This window comes from Chamaea fasciata, unplaced genomic scaffold (assembly GCF_029207755.1).
Source record: "Chamaea fasciata isolate MVZ Bird 193981 ecotype frontalis unplaced genomic scaffold, bChaFas1.0.hap1 SCAF_1, whole genome shotgun sequence".
NCBI lineage: Eukaryota > Metazoa > Chordata > Aves > Passeriformes > Sylviidae > Chamaea > Chamaea fasciata.
In genome coordinates this window covers 101,771,501-101,794,822 of record NW_027094086.1, presented here as the reverse complement: position 1 = coordinate 101,794,822, position 23,322 = coordinate 101,771,501, and the positions used below count along the sequence as shown (strand labels likewise).

The 23,322-nt window shown below is 38.5% G+C and overlaps 1 protein-coding gene across 7 annotated transcripts in view; it reads left to right on the top strand.

The window, feature by feature from the left end:
• TPK1 (thiamin pyrophosphokinase 1) overlaps positions 1-23,322 on the top strand; it is a 303,572-nt gene that overhangs the window by 259,377 nt on the left and 20,873 nt on the right. The window lies entirely within an intron of this gene.

Here is a 23,322-nt window from a genome sequence, read left to right as displayed (position 1 = left end):
TTTGGTTGGGCTTTTTTGAAACTAGTGCAGTTGCTGCTTCCCTGCCAGAGGTTTGTAGGTAAATACATGTGTCTCAGAGTATGAAGCGACGAGAGTGCTTAAGGTCTCAAGCTGTAAGAGCAGTGGTTTATGTAACTGAAAGCAGTTATTTACTGCTTTTTCATTAAATGCTCTTGTTGGGCTTTGGTTGCTGACCATAAGTGCATTCATAGCATCTCACCTGACAGGTGCAAACTCCTCACTTCTTTTCTTAAGCCCTCTTTGAGAAAGAATTAAATTACTTTTAATTCTCTGCAAATTCCCCCTATTTGTTTCTTCTCTGATGTATATAATCTCTGCTGGCTCAAAGGGAATGCTTTTGGGTAGAATATAGCCATGAACTAGGCTTTTGACTAACCCATGTTGCTTTTAGAGTTGTAGTTTTTATGTGTATCAGTTTTAGGGCTGAAACTGCAGTTTGGATGTTCCATCAGTACCTTCTTGGCATGTTGAAAGGTAAAACCACAGTATAATAGCAACTTGGTGGTGCTTTCTAAAGACTGTAATGTCTCTTTCTTTAGCTGCAGATACAGTAGCAGCTGGCAGGAGCATAAGGCTCTAGAATGCTTACCGCTGCCATTAAAACTTTGTGGCTTTTATGTTGGTATGTAACATTTATATGCAGGGTAATGGGAAGGGAAAGTGAGTGAAACACATTTGCACATTCTACTAACAATATCCAGTGTGGACAGGTTGTATTTTATTCCGAAGGAAATGCCACTTTTGGGGTACTTTGGGGGGATCATCTGATGTTATAATTCGCAGCTTGATTGGTCATTGTGATTGTTAGCCTGCTGTGTTACAACCAAAATTTCAAGATCCTATTTGTCTTGAGCTTCCTTGTCATGAGTTTACATCTAAATCGGTAAAATACTTCAAATTTAGAAAGGTAATTGAATGATGCTATACATAGCAAAGTGTGTAATTTTTCACATCTTTCTCAAAGAGCCTGTTTTTTAGCACCTTGTCTCCAAGGAACATCAGGTGGATGATATCCTTCACATCGATAAATGTAGCCATCACCATGCAGAAGAGAACCTTCTCTCTTCACTCTGATTTTTCATTCAGATGCTTTGACTAAAGCATTACTGAGCTAATGTGGAAAATAATTGAAGTAATACCCAGCAAAGGGCTGTGATTTTTTTCCCATATGCAGAAGAGAAGTCTTATGGATATTAGTTTTGCCTTCCCCCCCCCCCCCCCCCCTTCGGTCTGGAGTGTGTGCAGTCTTTTCTCTACAGGAAAAGAGTAAAAGAAAAATTAAAAGAAAAGAAACCCAGATGGTCCCTTGTGGATGGATACATATACATATATATGGGACATGGGAGTTACGGAGTAGTGGATTCAGGTTATCAGGGTGATTTCATTATATAATAATCAGAGTAATACACTTTCAAGTAATTCATGTTAGATTTTGTTTTGAAGTAGATTATACCTTATTTTTTTTTCTGTTTGCAGCACCTAATTCTGGCAGAAAGCTTATTTGCCAAAACTAAGCCCCCGAGGGTAAATTCCTTATCACAGAGTCATAGAATCATTAAGTCTGGAAAAGAGGCCCCAGATCATCAAGTCCAGCACTTGACTAAATACCACCATGCCCACTCAACTGTATCACTTCTGCTCATTTTTTTAACACTTCCAGGGATGCTGATTCTACCACAAGTCTCAGGTGAGAAGTAGAGTGGTGACTGACCTTGAGCACATCCAGTCTCTAGTCCCAAAGTGGTGCTTCTGATGTAACTGCCTTTTTGCAGAGTTATTTCAGGTTGCATGAATAACACCATTGCCATCACATATTTACCTGTTCTTTATGCTTCTGTAGCCTAAATTACTCTGTCTAGCCACCATTTAGGTACAATCTTGTCTTGGAAGAGAAATGGCCCATGACTTGAAAGTTACAAATAAACATGAATGTCTCAGTCTCATGAACCCCTTGCAGAAAGTTAGAAGGTCCTTTGTGGGATATAAAGGCAGTGCTCTGCTCAGCAGGATAGTGAAAATCTTGGATTTCAGGAATCAAGTTGCCCCTGTTGGAAAATCAGTATGTAATGAGTGACCTGAAAAAAAGTGACATTTTCCATGTGATGAATTGAAAAGAAATGGATGGGAAGAGATGATGCAGAAGTTCCTGCCTCCTAATCAGTGGTTCAGCTAACGTGCTGTACTAGCAGGAAATTTCCAAGCTGCTGATTGCATTGCTTCAGAAAATGAAAAATCATCCCATTTCTTGAAAATGCAGTGTTTTGTCTTGGAAAGAAAAATGTATTAAATTATGGTACTTAATATTTTAGACCTTCTGCCTTGATGTATCAAGGTTCGCTGGAGCTAGTAGAAGCTGATTCAAATATATAGCTTTTGCCATAGCCGGCAGATGATATTTTAGTCTCCACTGTCACTAATCTGGCTGGGAATGACAATCACTGTGATAATTACAGGACACTCTGGAGACTCAGAGGCAAAGCAAAACAGATTCTACTCCACAGAGAATTTGCTTCTTGAACAACCAAATGCAAAAAATCAAATCCTCCTGATGCAGGTTGTCTGATACTATTGGATGACATATTCTATCAAAGCAAACTTAATTATTAGTAGAATTGTGTTGCCTTGCATGTTTTAGTTTTGGAACACATACATATTTATTATTCCATCTGCTCCTGAAAGACTTAGCAACTGGTTATTACAATTAGATAATTACTAAATATATTCTGTCCTTCTGGAACTTAAATGGAATGCAGACTTGGGAGCCAGCAGGGAATACTCAAAACTGAACTGTGCTAAATGGAAAACTGATGAGAAGGTAGCACTTTCTGCAATGCATAATTTCATTTTGAAGCACACTGGGCTGAGGTGTTGTCAGGTTTTGTTCAGCACTGGTTGTGTGTTCCTTCAAAGTGAGTGCAGGTAATCCTACCTGATTGCCTTGTCCTTGGCTGCATATAACATAATAACATCAATGGCAAACATCCCCAACAGACACAAACCATCATGAATGCTCCTGATGTGAGAATGCTGGAAGAAATAGTGGATAATTTATTTGAGTAACACAACCATTAAAATAGAAAAAAACACAAAACACTTTTTAGAAGTTTTGTGTTTCCGTGATTGTAGTCAATCTTTAGAGGTTAGAACAATATTTCCCTGGGGAAATATTCTAGCTAGGTCAGAACTGCCTAGATTATGTGGAGGGGGGGTGTTGTTGTTACCTTTAAATTTGGTTGGGAAGTTACCGAAATTGCAAACAAGGGAAAAAGAGGCTTCTGGAAAGATCAGTGTGCCTCTTCCCATAACAACTCCTGGTTCAGGTTTAAGGTGTATCTCTTAAATCAATTGTATAGAATGTTACCAGCTCTTGTCTGGCTGTGTATTTTTTAACTCTAAATGAATACATGCATGTACAAAGATAGGTGCAGTGAAGTGTTGCCTATTAAAATCTGAACTCATAAAAACCTGTCCTAAAAGTAATAGACTATCAGCATCTTCTTTTATAGAAGAAAATCAATTTAAAAAGAAACAACTCTGAATATAATTAAAGATCGTAACTCTGGTTTATATGTGCTTAATAGGTACAATAATACCTACTGTATCTCACAGGAGCCTTTTGAAGTTTAATTAATTAGCATTTAGAAAAGCACACTGAAATTCTAGGATGAGAATAAACTCCAAGTACATTGTATCATTGCTGCTGGTTTATGCACAGTTTTGAGAAAAACCTAGTACTTCAAAGATCCAAAATGTGTATTAGCATTCCATCTTATTTTTACATTCACATAAAATTAGTTTCTTCTTGTTTTCATAAGATTTTCCACCTCCTAGAATCAACACTTAAGGTTGTTGTTTGCCTTAAACCAAAACATGTACTTAAAATGAGTTTTAATGTTAAGTGAATACCTGGTCTTTCCTTAACCTTGTTTGTTTTACTTTCCTTCAGAAGCAGGAGGCATAAATCAGAAGTGCTCAAGAAACTTACTGCCCAGCTCAGTGACATAAATAAAAGTATTAACATAAATTCACACTATGCAGCAGAGTGGTATTCAGGGCAGCCTAAGTGGGAAGATTGTTAGAAGTCTTGTGATAGGTCTCAGTAGTTTCTATTTTCTCATTACGGGATGTTGTTTTTCAAGAGGAAGTATTGCAGGAAAAGTAAGCAAACCATTGCACAGCATCAGTATTCAGTAGGAATGGAGATTGGGGAGCAGGAGAGATCCCCATAAAGGTTGGTATCACAGCTGGTTCATTGGCTGTTGTAATGCTGAACTGTTAATCAGTTCTGAAATTAGACCACATCCTCAGTTAACTGGAGAATCTAAAACCTTTATCACTGTGTGTAAGGGAAAGGGGTAGAGATGTCAGACAGGATGGCTGAGTAGTAGACAAGTGTATTTTCATTTGTGTTGCGTAGATGTTAATTTTATCTTGGATTGGCATTTGTGACAAAATATTTTTAAACTCTCGAAATCCTTTTATAGCTACATAAAAAGGCAGCATCTGAATTAGGTTGTGTTGAAGGTTATTTTTTCATAAATAAAGTCAGCCTGACACTTTTGTTCCACTTTGGTTTTAAACTGACATCTTTACCTTTTAATCTGGTTTTGTTATGTTTTACCACTGCACACAGAGTTTCATGTACACATATTCAAAGGAGTAACTTCTTTAGTTAATGATACTGACAATTAATTTGTGTTACGGGTCTACAATCTGAGGCAGAAGGAAGGTATTATTGCCAGAATTAGCCAGCTGAAGGCTTGGGAATTACTGGGTGATTTTGTCACCTGAGGGAAAGCTCTGATAATCATGAGTTATGGAGGATCCTTCAGTTTGAAGTAGTACTGTCTTCAACACTGGATTTTCCCCATACATCTCACAGAGTTATGAAGTGGGGTAGACAGACTTCATTATGTACAAAGTGTTTAGCAGCATAAACAGTCATAAAATTCTGCAACTTCTATGATCTGATGTCAACATGAGTATCTGTTGTCATGAGTGTCCACTGCCTGTATTCTGGATAGTTGTTCCATCTATCTGGACTTGACCTCGTAAGAAAACGACCTTTCTATTCTACTCTAATAAAGTTTTCAATTATGTTTTAGATTAGAAACAGCTTAGTCCAGCAGATGGGGAACTGAGCTAGGAATCACTAGACAGGCATTTTCTCAGGTTTTGCTAAGTTACCCAGAGCAACTCCAAGCATACTTCTCTGTGCTCCGTTTGCTCCAGTTCAGAAACAGGAGTGATGCCACTGACCATCCTTTAAGTGCTGTGAGATCTATTGGTAAATGTTTCTTTACAAAAGCTAGTGGTGCCACTGTTATTCCTTCCTGGGTCACTGGATGTGCTGTGTTGCTGTGGCAGAAGGCTGCACTCTTTGTTGATTTGTTTCTTTTCCCAGCATCTCACTGTCCCTGTTCCTCAGATTGTAGGGTTTTTTCAGGACTGGGTCAATCATTTAGTTTTTCTTTGCACAGTGCCCAGCATGATGAAGTCTCAAGGCAATGACTGTTATTGCACTGGTAATTAAAACTGAATTTGGTAAGCTGATGGGGTGGTTAGGTTAATATCTTGTAACAGAGTGGTTATTACATTAATAGCCTGTAAATCCCTCCTGCACTAAACTGGATCACTCTTAACTTGTTGGATTTTTGTACTTATGACATTTTGATCTTGCAGGTTTTCTTACTAGGTAGAATGGAAATTGCTGATTTTTAGACAAGCTGGAACACTTGGAGGGAAAACACAGTAGTTGTGAGTCACTTTTTGAAGTATACTCACTCCATTGGTTTCACAGAGCTGGTCTTAGGTATTTTTTTCTGTCTTGCTAAAGGCAAGCTTCTTTGCCTTTTGAAGTGAAACTCTTTAAGACCTCCTAATCAAACCACAGCTAACTTTTTAAAACCAGTGTTTGCATGGGCTGTGCTTCCAATTACAATGTATAATTTAAATTCTGTGGGGGGAAAAAAATTGCCATTGAATATTTTAAGTTGTAGTTTGGGCTGTGGGCATACAGGAAAGAGTGCTTCCTTTCACTGTATTTACACAAGTATTTATATAATGACTTTAAAATGCCTCAGTTCTCATCCGATTTAAGAGTAGTGTTCCGGAAAGGCTCTTGCAAGCCCTGGGGATTGGGACTTTGGGTATGCATTTTTAGAAGGGAGAATATTAAGCCCATGGGGTGTGCAGGCAGTAAAACTGAACAGATCATCAATCTCCACAGCCTAAAAGCTACTCCTCTAGCCCTCAGCCAGCTCTGCACCTACATGGGCTGGGCACTCCTAACCCAGCCCTGCATTTCCAGGGAGTCCCAGTGCTTGGCACTGCCCCAGCCCCTTCTCTGTGGCAGCAGTCAGCCCTGAGCACAGCCTGAGACATTTCAAAGAGGCATCCAAGCAGAGCTGCTGAATGATTTGAAATGAAAGACTTGCCTCTCCCTGATCTCTGCTGCTATTCCCTGAGTCTTTGAAATTCTTGCTACACAGATTTCTCTGAGTTGAAATGACCTATAAATATATCAGACCCTCTGAAGATATGTTGTCCTATGCCAGTCAAATGGATAAAGACATACTATCCTCACTAAGAGTAATTGGAGACATGCCAGTGAGAAGCCAATTTAGAGAAATTATTGCAGTGAGATAGATGCCACATAATTGATATTTGGTATGGGCACATTTATGGATGTGGCTGTTACAATCCGATTAAATACTTAACGGAAGCACTTAGCACTGTCACTTTTATTAGCATAGTTTTGCACACTCATGCCATGTTAACTTGAGCTTTGCCTTTTTTATTCTTTATGTGACTTCCTGCATTGCAGACAGACATCTATAATACTCCCATCATCTTCTTTTGAACTCATGATAGGCAGATTGCGTTGACATGGTCTTCGCACAGGATCAAGCACCTTTTCCTTGTCCTGCCTTTGGCAGTACTTCCCCCATCCATCTGGACAGATCTGCTGGTTTATTTTTTGCTCACTTCATGCCAGAAACATACTGTATATCTAAAATATTGTGTTCAAAAAAGCCAAATTTGCTTTTTTTAATATAAGCTCTTATCTCTTACCAAGCACAGATCTGCAAATACTGTACTGTGTCCCCTCCAGCTATTCTCTGTTAAGAGATTCTTCATCGTGTGTTGGACAGATGGCATAATCAGTGGATTGTATCAGAGCATTAAAAAAAGAAAATCTTTCTTGCTGCTTCTACGTAGACTGTTTTGAATTCAGTAAGATGCAACAGCTGTAACACAATCTTTCAATGACAACTCTGAACGTGGTGGGGAGGGTATAGTTTCATTTGAAAGTCAAAAAATATATAGGAAAACTGTCATTTAAAAAGAAACACAAAGGCCTTTAACAGAGCTATGAAGGTTGCAAGGTTAAGAACCTGACTTTCCACAGTTGTTTACTCTCTCAGCTGTCTCAGATCACAGGTTGATCTCCATTTGCAGCTGCATATACAAATAATATAGCTCTGGTTTTCCTTCTGTCAAATACTTCTTAATATTGCTCAGTCGTTTGTTATTTAATAAGGTATCTGGTACTTACAGAAATCTTTCCAAAGCATCAAAGATACTTGTATTCTTAGCAAGCACAATAGATAAAGTAGCATTAATAATCAACATGTTTGCTGAGAGGACAGCCCTAAGCTTCTGGGCATCTGTTGTGCCTGACCATTACCAGTTTTGCAGGCATGAAATTACGTTTTAGAATCAAAAAACTGAAATGTTTTATAACTGTTAAATAGTACTAAAAAAAAAAAAATACTGTATTTTAGTCCTCATCCTAAAAAGCCATAGTAATCTTTTCCTTGCATGCTTTGTCCCTCCCATCCATGTCATTTTTGCCCCCAAAAGAAGTGGTCCTAGCGCAGGTCCTGTCACAGGTCCCAGCTTCTCTCAAGGAAGAAATGCAGTCAGCAAAAGAAGCAGTGATTAAGATGCCAGTATGCAGAGAGTAATGAGTACAGTTTTGACAGAAGGCGGGAGGAAAGATGAAGATCACTGCAGAGATGGCAAGGAACCATACTGGAGATAAGGATAGTTGAAGGTGGTCCGTTTTATAGGGAGGAGATACATCTTCTCTCTTACTTGTGTCAATAACCACTGTCATAGAGTCATTGAATCATTTAGGTTGGAAAAGGCCTTTAAGATCATGGAGTCCAGCATAACCCTCACACTGACGAGTCCACCACTAAACCATGTCCCTAAGCACTAGATCTATATGGCCTTTAATTCTGAATCTCAACTATTGTACTTAATCTTCTTATGTAAATACCAGTCATATTTCTAGCCTCAGAACTTTCATGGCTTCTTACTTCATATCTGATCAACATCTGTGTTCCCTGGTTATATCACTACAGCCAAACTGCTCATGTAATGCTGCTTTAGGTGCTTTTATTCCTTAGAACTGCAGCTGTTAAATCTAACCCTATGTCCCAGCCCAGGTAGACTTGAACTTGAGAAGGTGCTCCCAGCTAATATGGGGAATTACATAAGAATAACTGTACTAGTTTAAATTTGTATTATCTTTAAATCTGAATAATTTTTTGTCGTATTAGCAAGTTGTAAAGAAAGGAAGTTTTTAATTTGACCTTTTAGCAGGGGGAAAGATGAGAGTATAGACTAGAAAAAGATGTTCTTCCCCTGGCGTAGTTGCAATATTGAATTTTCTATCTGGCACTGTGTGGGAGGCAGTTTGGATTGTAGGACAGATTTGATATTTCTGCTAAACGATCAGCAGCTAAATGATTGTGTTGATATTTAATTGTCACCTTTTATGTTCAATAGTTTAGCAAGTCTCTGTGACTGATGTGGTGTCTGTTGCATTGGGTAGCATTTACTTTGTCTCACTCTGTGCACTTCTTCTAAGCTCTCTTCATAACTGTGATGACTAGAGAGGGGAGCAAGGAAAAGGAGAGGGTTGTGCAGCTGTGAGTGCATCCTGGCAACTGCAGAAGGGCCATCCATGAGGTTCTCGACCTGGGTTTTGACAGAAATATACATCGACCTGTGTAGTGTTGTGGTGTTCTTTGAAGCCAGTGCGCAGCTTAATGAGAGATGGGACTTCAAGTCACCATGAGAAACATCAGCCAGCAGTTTGACAATTCAGTGTTCATTGCACTGTCCTATTTCTACCCATACGATTATAATTTTCCCAAGTAACTATTATTGCCCTCCTGGGCAGTTGGTTAACTCTCTGTAAAATTCTGCTACATTAGAATCAGGGGAACTTGCCCTTTTCCAACATGTTCAGCAACACTGATACCATTTTTTGTTGTTCTGTGCATTTTATTATAATTCTTTTCCTGTGACATGAAGCAGTGAACAGCTGGCCAGCTTCAGAAGTGCTTGTGCAACCAGAGAAGGTTAGGAAAAAGGAGGGTAGGGAGTCTGGTTGAGAATTAGCTGACAGCCTTGCTGCAGAATTATGATAAAAATGTTTTGTTGAGAGTTAAATATATGTGCACGTGAGGGTCAGCAAAACAGCTTGGGCTGCCTTCTGTTTCCTTCTCTATTTGTTTAGCATACGATTTCTCAAATGTCACATTTACTGTAATCACTCTCCTTTCATTTGTATGAAATTAATCTGACTTTTAACTCCTTGCATTTCAGATGAGCTCCCAGAGTAACAGCAGAGTTGGAGGTTGATTTAGTTCTTCCTTGGCATAGCACTGATCCCACAATACTTTTTGCGGACTTATTTTAGATAGGCAATGGAGTGAACAAGTGGAAATGACATTTCCAATGGAGAAGCCTGTAATTTCTAGTGCAGGAGACAGAAAGGGTCTCTCTGGGAACTGAGGTCACTCTTTTCATAAAAGGCTTATCAATACACTGCTCACAAACCATCAGCAGCTGTTTGGATGGATGTAAATCAGCAGCTGTAGTTTATGCTACTCAAAATATTGCAGGCTGCTTTTAACATTATTTTAGACATTTTTATGATATATGTATAATCAGGTGGAATACTATTGCATCCTTGACTTCACAGCAGAGGATCCAGAGATCCATCTATCCGTACATACATAACCCATTACAAACAATTTTGATGTAGCTACTTCAGACTTGTAAAGTTATTGCATTTCTCTCAAAATATAGCTGGGAAAATATGTAGGAAATATAACATTTACAGGGGAGGAGGGGACAAGGGATTAAGGGACAAATCGTCTGTCTTCAGTGGTGCTGTTAGGAAAATGTAGATACCCATGCTATGATTCATCTTGCCAAACATTGTACTTCTGCAGCTAGCAAGTCAGAGTTGCTCCTTTTATGCTCAGAAGATGAGTGGGCAGTTTGAAAGTATCATTTATTTGATTTACTTCACAAGTTTAGCCTAAAATGAGTCACACGCCCTGTACAGTTACAGCCTTAGGGCATTGTAGGTGTGTTTGCATTCACTCAGATTAATCTCCCCCTCATTTCCTCTCCTGGGTGAGTATTTTTTTCAGAAGGATAAGTATTTTATGAATTGCCATCATTCTTTGTACAGTCAGAGGATTTTCACTGCAGATGCAAATGTGCATGTTTGTAAGTCCATACTTTATTTAGAGATTTTTCCAAGGTCAAACTGTTTCCTTCTGTCCTCAGCAGAATTTGAAATTGGCTGCTTGGGGAATGGTTGCCATCTCACACATCTGATGAACTCTGAAGATGACCATTAGTGTGCTGAAAAACACTTTCTTAATGTTTTCTTAATGCAAATTGCTTGTTTTCTAAAGTGTTTTATTAATAATTGGTGCAACTCAAAAAACTGAAAAATGAGTGCACTTGTGGCATTTTCATGCTAGTCAAGATACAGCACTTGCTTTTCTATGTTTTTTTTACTGCCTGTAAATCAGATCATTTAATCAAGAGCCTTTTTAATAAATTTTAAAAGATCACTCTTGCAAAAGACAAAAATATCCAACAAGATAATGCGAACTTCATTCCTCTGAATTTTTTATACTTTTTTATAGAACAGAAGGTCAATTAATTGCTCAAGCTTCATAGCAGCCCTGCTTCGACTCCCCTCTGTTCTGCGCTCAGTGCTGTTCATCATTTTGAATAGCTATTAAAGCTGTCAATCTTTTTAAAATCCATTTCTGAATTCAGAAGTTTTGAACATTGAAATCTGTGATAAAGATTGAAAATATCATTATATCATTTGCATGAAAAGTGTAGAGGGGACCGACCCTTGATTATCCCAAATTTTTTTAAACTCCTTTACTACCTTACTGTGAATCGTTGCTGTGTTGTAATTTTTTCTTCTATTTGTGGTAAGTTCTTTTAGTTTGTTTGTTTCAATCCAGGGCATAGTGAGAATGAACACTAGAACAGGGAATTAAGAATTAATTTAGCAATCTGACTGTTAGCACCTTTCCCATTTTCAGCTTTGCTGGAAACACTATTTGGTGCCCTGTTCCACCTCCTTGGGGAGGTGAGGAATGGCCTTCAAAGTTAGTTTAAAGTTAAGAGAGTGATTTGTTCCTCTTCCCTGAAACTCAGTCTCTCTAGCAAATTTATTATTTAAAGAACAAAAGCTGATATTAGGCATCATATCCTGTATAATATCAAGCTTTTCTATTTCTGAACCACCAGTACTACTGATGGTGTCAGCTCCTTTCCTTCCTGAGAGTAACCTATTCTCAATCACGTTTTGGAAAGACCACTGCTATTAACTGGAGTATTTTGGAGATGTTTTAAAGGGATGACTGGAACATACATGACTCCTGTTGTATTCCCTGCTTTGGCACATCCTCAGGGTCCTCAGAAGCCTTGGAAATTTTAGAGTTAGTCATTTGCCATAGTTACAGTTTCAACTTTCTTAGGTTTCTTGGACCGAAAAGAATCCTTATTTTACTTAGGTAATACAAAGGTCCTGATTTCTGGTCAGGATTAATAGATGTCACTGTATTCTTCAGCATGTAATTTTTTTTTCTCTTTGAATTACATGATGCCTTGGAAATTTCCCGTTCTTACATGCTTGTTTGAAAAATCTGTCCTTAAAATGTCAAGATTAGAGTTTTAAATTAAAATGAAATGTTGTGCCCTAAACCTGTCCTTTGACTAAATCTAATTTCTTGAGCATGTCTACTTCTTTGGATGAAGTAGAAAAAATGCACCGCACATGTCTGCATTTGAATGGCAATAAAAACAAAAAGAAAGTTTAATATCTGGAGGTTAATTACTGATGTTATGTGTAGCAATCATTTGACAGACCCTAACTTGCTGAATAAGCAGCTTTTCCAAATACAGCATTATGGACAAATTTCTTTTTGTTTTCCCTTAATGCAGAAATTTCGTTCTGATTTAACTTAGCCTCCAGGACATCAAACTTTGGCATTTAAAAGTCTCTATTTCTGCTACTGTTTTCATATTCCACATATTCTTATGACGGCCTGATGCTCCCTAGTTTGGTTGTTCAGCCCCATTGTTTGTGCTCTTGCTTTCCTGTTTCTCCAGTGAGTACCAGAGTACTCTAGGAAACCTTGGGCAAGTAAAAGAGGCGTTTTTTTCGTTAAGTATTCCAGAACAACTTTTTCAGTAGTAATAACAATGGCCCATAGCTGAGGACACAACACGTCACATCATGGGATATCTGTGCACTCTACAAACCAGCATTCCTGCAAACCAAATGAGAACTGCTCATGTGAAATATGTCTTTCTCAGTTAAAAAGTAGCTGAAGTTCTGCATGAGCTTCTACAGTATGTTAAACCTCAGTCAGAGAGAACTGAGCTATAAAACTGATGCAAAGCCTAAAAGTCTTAAGGAAGCAGAGCAGCTTTGCTAGCTGGAGAGTCGATGCTGCAGGTAGGAGACTGGTGGGCCAAGAGTTGCTAAGGTACACACTTCAGTATGAACATGTGCTGGATGTGAAATGTGACTTTGAAATATGCAGTTCACGAAGTAAATATTTCCTCAGACAAAGAGGTTGGATAAGCTTTCAGAGTCACACATATTTACAAGGAGTACATGAGCTGTGGGCTACAGAGGTTACTATATTTTGCTTTGCTTTGCTTTAGCTGATATAAATCATAAATGACTCATTTCACCTCAGTTGGGTACCTTTGGGTTTATGTTGTAACCACTAGAAGCCAGGATGAGCTTGACATTGATTTTATGCACCCTTGAGGAAGAGATAGTGTTTAAACTGCAACACCTCAACAGCATCTGTGCTCTCTGTATATCCATGCGTGCTTGGCACAGGGTGATGTGTGATGACCCTTCCCTTCTCTAGAGGGACAGAACAACACTCTCCTTATACATCATCATCACAAAGTGGAAACCAACTTCTTCCTGTTTATCTCAGAGCCTCTGACATCTGAATGGGTCACAAGAAAGAAGCTAGGCAGTATTCTTTCCATTCTCCCTCCTTCTTCTCTGGGATATACCTTGGTATTACAGAGTACAGTTTTCTTACTTTTTCATTAGATGTGTAAGCCCTGTCAAACTCCAGGCCTATAGCAACTGTTCTTCAAATCTTGGTGTATAAATGTGTAACAATGCTTAAGAATTAGACTCTTCTTCCTGCAGTTAACTAAAAAGATAAATAAATAACAAAAGCAAGAAACCTCTGTTTTAAACAAACCAGTGTATCCAAAGTGTAAAGTCAAGGATGGCACTAGAGTGCAATTATCCTGCTTAGTGATCAGTTGCCAACAGTAGTGCTAAAGACGTGGGAATCTGAAGGTTTCTGTCATGAAAGAAAAATTAGGATTGACTATTCCAGGATATATTTTAGGAATTTTCTTTTTTCCCCTAAGTATTGTTGTAAAAGAAGGATTTTTCTACTCTTTCACCTGTTTAGTGCTGTGTGAAGATTGCTTAACTGGTATTACTATACCTTTTTATAGCAAGAAAGAAGATGCCATGGAAAGTTTTCCTGTTTACCTTTTAGTGCTGACTTTTGGCCCTGCTATATACTTTTGACATTTCTCAGTTGCACATCATTAACAATTTATACTTCATGTCAAGATTTAGATAAGCTAATGACAAGTCAGATAATGTATGTGCTCATTTGCACACATACAAAAATATCTTGGATAAAGAAGTACAGCAAACTGCAGAAAAGTTTCTGAATACTTTATGGTTATTTGTTTCTTTATTGCTCAGTTAACATCTTGAGAATAAATTGTCCTATTTTGCAGTAGTAAGAAACTTTTCCATAGGCATCTGCAGTGTCTTTTCTCATGGGGAAAAGCTGTGAGGTCTGTATTTTTGGGGGTTTTCTGTTTTAACACAAGAAAAGCTTGATGCTATGTTCTAGGATCATTTACATTATATGTAAGTGGATATTTGCATACATAAAAATGCACATGCAGGTCGTAACGTTTCTAGGTATAGTGAAGGTATATGTTTTAGTGACCAAGGAAGTTTAAATGTATACTTTCATCATGTCATTGGGTAGGCTTTCAATAAGAGAAGACCTGTAGAAATGTCCAAAAAAAAAAAAGGACATTTCTAAAACTTTCAAATACTCATTTCCAAAGCAGTAAATTTGTACGATAAATGCAGTGAACCAAAATATCTCCCTCATCCTGGAGCAGTTTAAGTGTCTCATGTAAGGGTGTATTCACCACCTAAGTGACTGTGGTTTGTTATGTGTTGTCCAAGTTTCCACACTTCTATGCACATATGCAGGAGAAAGAAAAACCCTGTCCACCTCTCCATGCCTGTCAGTGGGCAGGTGGCCTTGCCAGGCAGGAGTAGTGAGAAACAGCAACTTTGGTAAACACTCACATGGTTTGGTTGGTCTCAGTGTTAGAAAGCAAATTGGTGAAGTTTGACAGGTCGGTAATTCTGTCATAGCTGGCTTTACCTGAGAGAGTTTTATAGCAGGAATGCACTCTATATTAATAATGTCTATAGACATGGCTGCCCTTCCGGTGCAGACAGCATCCCAAGAAAACATTAATCATGTTTTCTTGAAGGAGCCAAATTGATTTCTTGGGAGAAAAATTTCTTTGTCTACTCCCCAGCCATTTCTGAGCATATCACCAGCTTACAGTGATCTGAGCAGCTAATGAACAAATAATTACTGCCTGCTGATCACCCAGCACAAAGGGTACAAATATTGCTTTAGGGTTTAGCATAAGTAACTTCACTTTTACCAAGGTGTAGTGACTGTTTTGTTCTATCACCTTTTTTTTTGTTTTTTTTTTTCTTCTCTTTTCAATCCTTGGGTTACATGTAAAGTAATGTCATATTTACTATGCTAGGAACAGCTTACATTTATTTATATTAGGTTTTAATATAATACCTATTGTAGCATACTGTGTAAGCCTTTACAAACAAAGGAAAGCTGTTTAATTTTTGTTCACTTTGTTTGTATTTGTACAGTTCTCCCCAAGATGTAGTTCAGTTCTGCCTGGCAAGTGAGAAGATGGTTGATAATGGAGTCCATTAACCCAAGCAGAGCCAAAGTTCCATGAGCTATAGATTGAGGGTAGGAGAGAAAAGAAGATGGGAAGTGTAAGAGCAGCTCAGGTAGTCTGATGTGAACATGAAGAGTATTGAAAGACTCTTTGTTGCAGGAAATATGCTACTTATTTTGTCAATGAGGACTTTTTTTAAAACCTTCTGTGCATAATTAGTACCCTTCATATCAGCACTAGTTAAGTGGTTCACATATGTAGCTCAGGATCTTTCTATTACTCACCTATCATAAGGGATATAGCGCAGCCTGCTGAATTGGAGTTTCTAACTTATGTTCTTCTGTGTTTTGTTGGAAAAGGGGAGTTTTTCACCAGAGGTTGTCTGTGGGCTTTAAGCATTTACCTGGACTGTGTTCATGGGAATTAAGGCTGGTCTGTTTTACCCAGACTTCAAATGCAAACAAAAAAAGAGAAGTCTTGAGGTTGTCCCATCATGATGGATAAGCACAGCAGGCCCTTAATGTAGATCCTTGCATTTTCCTGAGGCTGTGGATCTGACAGTGGGAGAGGTGCTTCACTACTTCCTCATCCACCTCTATGCAACTTTCCACTCCATCAGTCTGCTGTCAGAGCAGGGCACCTGAACAGTTCCTGATTTGCTTCAGGCCAGGCTAGCTTTAGCAGCTTCAGTTGTTGGGCTGAGCTAACCTGATTTATTTTTGTGTCCAGGGGAAGTAAGGGACAGTCAATTTAAAGGCCTGCTGTGCCAAGCAGGTGAAATGAGCATCTGATTTGGAGACAGGCCTGTACCTGAAAAGAGATGTCTGCCTGCAGTGCTCGGATCTAAATGTCAGAGTCTGCCACTACTTGAAGCCTGACCAGTTGAATTTTCATTTTGTATTGATTTTTTTTCAGGTTGTGATCAACACAAAATGTTCACATACCAGGTTGGGTTAGCTTAAGTCATTCGCCCTAAAATCACATCATTTACACCAGACTGCTTTGATTGAGCTCCTGCCTACACATAGGAGACATGCCCCAGGTGAGCTGGTTATTGCAGTCATGATTCACACCAGTCTCATTTAAACTTCACTTGTGTTTTGGCTGTCTCTTCGTTTTTCCGCTCCACAGCATCTGCAGGTGAGGTCGCAAGAGCAAATATCAGCTGGTATTTCTTACCATAAGGTATTTTGTGGTCTGCCTCCCTTAGAAATTTGCCCCTCTGGATGACACTGAGCTGAATTCTCTTGAACTGAGAAATGTGAGCTGCAATAGAGAAGAAAATGCCCCCCTCTTCACTGCTGGCCGGTCCTTCTTGGGAATACAGGTTTCAGGCCTGTTTAAAGGTTATTAAGAGAATTACTTCACTTTCAGGATGCACACTGCAATTATTTACACCTCTCTGTGTCACTGTTGTTGGGCCTTCCATTTCCATGTGCTCATGATCCATGATCTGCAAGAAGGTCATGAACCATCAGTGGCTTAGAGGTGTCATCCAGAAACCTCTTCTAGGGCGTCTCCATTACCTGTTTTGAATCACTTTCAAAACAGTGTAGGTATGATTTAAAGGCTTAAAGTTAGGCAACTTGGTTCCTCTGTGGTGCAGGGCAGTGCTCAGTTTTTCTGTGCGATTCTGGAATTATTCTTATTTGGACATCAAATCAGATGTCTAAAGAAAATTTTATGAATATTTACTCTTGGAACTATTAGAGGAAGTTTCATTATTTGAATGCATTTGCATTGTGCTTGTTTGTGAGGTGCTAGATCATGATGCAAGTAAAAGCTAAAACAGTATTAAAGAGTGTATCAAAGCTTTATAAAATATATACACATTTTGTCTGGTGATACAGGTTTAAATCCTGAGGTCCTTCCTTTGCTTATCTCCAAATCTTCTTTGGGTCACATAAAAGGAAGCTGAACCGTAAGTTTCAGCATTTGGAAGTAAATAGCCCGTCATGACTGATGCAAGCCATCTTTGAAAATAGATTGCTTTAACAATTATATGTCAGTTACAGTCAAAGCTGCAACTGAGTTAATAGTCAGTAATACAATGGCCTAATACAATGGCTTTATTTATACAGGTCTGATTCCATGTGAGAAACCCTTTGGTCTCCCATAAATAACTTTTTTGTTGTTTCTTTTCCAGTAGATCTTGGGTTTTAAGGAAAACTTTTTATTCTTTTTGATACTGGAAGCATACTCAATGAGTTATGCTCTCATAAATATATTGCCTTAAAATACTTAAGAGGGAGGGATCTTTCTGCCTTGCATTTTTCTAGCATTTACAGGGGGGAAAGAATTAGATTTGTTGTTGATTTTACTTTGCAGAGGTGATTTCTTTCTTTTTTTTATTTATAACATGCTCATTACATGAGCATGAGAGGTGCCTTATGGATTTACAAGATAAGTAAACTTGAGGAGTGATACTGTGCAAATTTCTCTTCCTCATTTCCACCTCTCCATGTTCACATTGCATAGGATTGATTTCCAAAAGACAAGATAAATATGCAAAGCTGACAGCTGAAAGTACCATACACTGGGAACTTGTGTCCTGATTACACTGTGGAGAAAGTGATGTTTGCTTTATTCTGATTTATGAACAGGGCAATGACTGGCCAGGTGTTGGGCTAGCATCAGCTATTTACTTTCCTGCACAAAGAGTGATGAAAGGCATCAGAAAGCAGAAGGAGCAATTTATTTTTTTTTCTGTATGCCTCTGCTAAGTGGATCACAGTGCTACTGGCAAGCAGCAATCTATCTTTTCTGTTTTGAAGAACTTGTTAACCTTTCTGGAGACCACATCTCACTGTAGGGTTTTGGTCCAAAATTTCTCTTTCCCAATCAAAATGCTCACCCACAGTGCCTGTTCAGTGAGGGGTGAGCAAAAGGCCTGAATACCAAGAGCAAGCAAGCTTGTGCTGTTTCTCAGCTTGTGAGATTTCAAAGCATTTCAGACACCAGGGCTGCATCACCACAAGCATCACCACAACTTGAGCTATGTTGGACAAAAACCTCATCACTGTTGAAATAAATACAGTACAAAGTCAGGTCCAGAATATTCCACAGGCAAAACCATTCACAGAATTCTGAGGATCTGAATACAACACCTCGGTATCAAAGAGGCAGGAAATGGGAGAAAAAATAGCTCCTGCATGAGTGTTTAAAATCATATCTTAATGTAAAAGTAAAAAAGGAGGAAAATAATTCTCATCAGCAGCAGTTGAGTGTGACTAGATGATACTGTTAATGGTGCTTTTGGTTTATTTTGTGACATACTTTCATATCTTGTATATGTGTATGCAAAATCCATGGATGTGAGGCCTGACATGGCAAAAATCACTTCAGCATCATATTAATGAGTAGCTAATCATTTCAAGCTGGCAACATCATCGTACTATTCAAAGCATTATGAGCAATTCTTTTCCTCCACCATCTTTATCTTATAACCTAGACCAAAAAGCTTTGAAAACTCTGAGAAGATATGTTGATATAACACTTCTTTGGCTGCCTGGTGGGTTTTCTATGTACAACAAAGAACGTGTAAAGAAATGCTTATTAATTTCAGATTTTTTTTGTTGTTAAGCTAAAGCACATTTATTACAAGCATAAGGGACTCATCACACAGGAGCTGGTAATTGCTTCTCAGTGTGGGGTGTATTTTTCTTGTGCATAAGGAAGTTGGAAGAGTTTTGGCTGATATGGGGAATAAAAAGTACAGTGGTTTTAAATTGGAAAAGGTATTAGGTATTTTTCCCCTAACTATGAATTTTTTATGCCACTGTGACCAAAATGTTTACAAGCCAAAATTAAGCCCTGTACTAAGTGTTCTGATTTTTCAGAAATACTTAACAAATTCCTGTCTGCTAACCATGTTTAATAACCATTACAGATAAAAATATCCAAAAGTCTTGGAAATATCACCACTTAATCTATTGTTAGTTTGTTTAGGTGTAGCACAAATTACTAAAAAAATCTACTTAAGTTTTTGGAAATACTGGATTCTTCTAAAATCAAACTGTCTACTTGGATACCTATCTTGTCTTGCATCTCATGGATTGTATTTCTGAGCTGATGAAATTTCATTTTTCAGTCATTGCTGTGACTATAAACAAGGCTTTGAAGCTTGTTTAGAAGCTATAAACAAGGCTTAAAGAAGCATTCTATGAACATATAGCATATGTATAATACCCGCTTCTAAAGGCTCTCAGTCTTACAAAAAGAATTGAATATATTGACTAACATAGCAAAATAAAGCAAGGAGAATGAAGCAATAGGAACAAGTGGATTTGCATTAGCCAAGGATCACCGCTAGGGAAAACAGTTTCCTTTCAAAAATTTAGTAGGAGTATTAATTTAAATAGCATTGCTGCTTGCTCTGTCTCCTAGGTGATACCTTTCTTTGTAATGCTGATAAGACATACTGGTTTGTGGGGGAAAAAAACAAAGTATGAATCTTCTTACCTAATTGTTTTCTAAGGAGTTTGTACACCTAGGAAACATGGCAGTATCACCTCATGGTGTCTTCCTTCCTGCCTTTTCTCTACTCAGAAAAGAACTTCAATATGTGGCATATAAATATACTTTTATTCTCTATTGTTTTTATATTATTCTAGGGCTCTAAGAATGTTTGAATTGTATTTTTCACAGTGGATGATCTCTTGTGTTCCATCCATTTGGTGAATTAAACATTATGATTATTATTAAACTTCATTACAGGTTTCAGTGCATTTTAAGGTGGTGGTGCATTTTTCACCAACTTTTATAGTATTGATTACAGAAATTACAACATAAAATATTTGCTACATTTGCTCATTGCTTTTATTGCAGAAATTAATATTTGCTTTCTGATTCTCTTATGGGCTAACACTGTGTGGCAAAAAAAGGTTCATTTCAGTACAAAGAGTGAAAAAGGAAAGAAGATCTCGGCCACCTTCTCAGCTGTGGTGCATTGGATTCCCAGAGTGCACATGGGTGGGATTTGAGAGTAAATTTTGTCCAGAGATCTGTCCTTGCAAAGCACTTCTTTTTTTTTTTTTTCTTTTTTTTTTTTTTTTTGTCAGCTGTATGTGTTCACAGGAAATGGGCAATAAATGCCAGGAAATACAAATTTAGAGCGGAATATGCAGCTCTTCAGCATCAGAGCCTAATCAAACCTGATTTTTTTTTAGCTCAGTCATTAGTACCAGCCAGAATAATCTCTTGAGACTTGATAAAAGTGGTTTGCATATCAGAGACTACATTAAGTACAAGACTGAAGAAGGCCAAGGTGAATCAGAACATGCAAGCTTAATTTTCCTTTGTTTCAAATGTGCCCATGAAGTGCAGAGGCAGTAAGTCATTATTTCACTGTGTATTCATATAAAGCTCACATTACACTGGGCCCTGTCCTGGTTTTGTCATCTTTTAGAGCATTTAATATCATGCTGCTTGGAAATCTTTCTGCAATCCACAGAACTAACAAGGCATGAGGCAGACCATTGTAGAAGATATTAGGAACAGCAAATGAGTTGGAAAGCTGAAACTCTTTCTAGAACAGCTCATGCTTTGGGCAGATTTCCTTCTCACTTGACAAACTGCAGGTGCTGAGTAACTTGGAAGATTCGTGTTGTTTTTTTCCTTCAAGACAGAGTACTTCCTGGTGTGGGAAAGGGAGTGTGAGGTGGCTGAATGTGGTAACTGGATGAAGCAAGGGCTTGCCAGCCCCCACAGGAGACCAGGGGAAGACCAAAGGCTGGGTGTGAGAGGAAAGAGGAATGGTCAGAGCACCTCAAGGGCACCGTATTGAGGGTGCAAGGGAGCTCAGCACTGATGCAGGGAGGTGAGGGACAGGGACAGGGACTGCATGCCCACAAACTGACATGAAGTAATGCACATTTCAGTGTAAATAAGATTGGTATTTGTCCTTCCATGGTGCCCTTCTGGATTTACAATGTCCTTCATTTTCTTCAAGTGGCATTGTAAAAATAGTGGAGAACCCAGTACCTCCCATCAGGGGTGTTGGGGTGACTGGCATGCACTGCAGAGGTCCTGTCAGCCTCAGGTGCTGAGGGACACCAGTGGGGCTTGATGTCCAGTCCTGCGGCTCCTCAAAGACAGGGAATGCCATTAGTCCCCCACTGCTGCTGGGTGACTGAAGCTTCACCACTCCTTCCCGAGCTTTGTCACCTCAAAATCAGTCCTCCCTCTCTTGTGTCCTCAGTAAGGCCTCCCCTAATGATACAGCCTGAGGGACACTGTGCTGGGCTCTCTGGAAGGAAAACAGAGCGTCTCATAAAGGTAAAACATCTCCAGATGAGAACATCACTTCTGTGTACATAAAAATCATTCAAGATTTTAAAGTCAGGTGTCTGTGGATCATCCTTGGCCCCACACAGATGCTTTGTAAACTCATAAATTCCTTCTCTCTATTGGTAAAATAATCCATTAATACTAACTATACTGGACTGTATACCTGTCATGGGTCCAGTCCTTACCATGACATTTTCAAGTCAAGGCACTTGCTTAGAAAACCTATTTTCAGTCATTTATAAAGGCTTCTAAAATTTTATTGGTGATAGTCTTTTTCCTCCTCAAATCACTGTGTGGCCTCACTGATGGCAGCTGAAGTACAGATTCAGTCTTGCAAGCAATAGCTTCCATAAAATTTCGCCAAATTTCTTTTCATAAATTGGTGCTCCTGCAGTGTGCAGCAAAAACCGAGGAGTATTTGTGAGATAGGAAAGTTTTATTAGCCTTTCTTTAGGATGATGTGCACTATGCAATTACAGCTTTCATGTGCGTAATGAATATATTCAGCCCAAATTCACTGCAAAAATGCTACGCCACCTTCCACGTGTTTGATGTAGTGTATATATTTTTGTGTGATAAATATACATATCATTGAGTGTAATTACAGTGAACATCTGTGAGTATATGTACACTGCTTTTCTTCATGATCATAACAGAAAAATTGAGGTAATTGATGATGATTTTTTTTTAATTAGTTATCCCAGCTTCTAATCCCGTGATCACTTTACCCAAGGACAAAGCCAAGGGTATTTTCCTCGAGCATGTATAAAAGTCATTCCCACTACTAAACTATAGTTATCTGAGCACAAACGGAAAAGCCTTAATAACACAGGAGATTTACACCTTTATCTGTGCTTGACAAAATTCTAGCCATAATTTGATTTGACCATATATACAATATATATGTTTTTATTTAAGTAATAATGGCTGAGGATTAGAACATTTCCTGAAAATTAATGGCTGGCTGAAAAATATTATAGCCCAGATTCAGCCAAGGGCCATTAATCCCAACTGGTCAATTCTCCATGAAATGCCTTATGTCAGGGGTCATTTGTTACATTCCCATCCTTCCCGCCCACCAATAAAAAATTAAAATTAAATGTTACTTTCCTCCCATGGCATTGCTGAGCCTTGAAACAGCCACTGGAAGCCCCTGCTAGGAAGTGTTGCGGTTGCTTCCTGCCAGTGAAGGTTTCATAGTGGATGAGTGATGAAGAACAATTCAAGTATGGTCTTTCACTGTGTGTTATTTTACATCTCTAAGTGAATAAAGCTCTTCAGGTTGCTTCTTGGAGCTGACAAGGAGATGAAACATCTTCTGTGTTTCCCTTGCCGCTAGAAAAGTCGTGATGTTAGGAAGGTGGGGGGAGTTTGCACTCCACATAGATCATAAATCTGTCTCATCTATGGCGGTTGTCATCCTTCTAGGATCTTGTGCTTATTCTGCAGTATTTAGTGACCAGTGTTAAATCCTTGCAACTCTGGTTTATTCTCTCTGAATACTTCATTCATTGTTGGTAAAAACTGGTGTATTTATTGTGGCTACATGATACTGTTTCAAACTGGAGTGCTAAGGTAAGTGTAGTGACTATGGAAGAGAATTAATGAGAAAACAGAAAAATAATTGCAACAAGCTTTCAAGAAAAG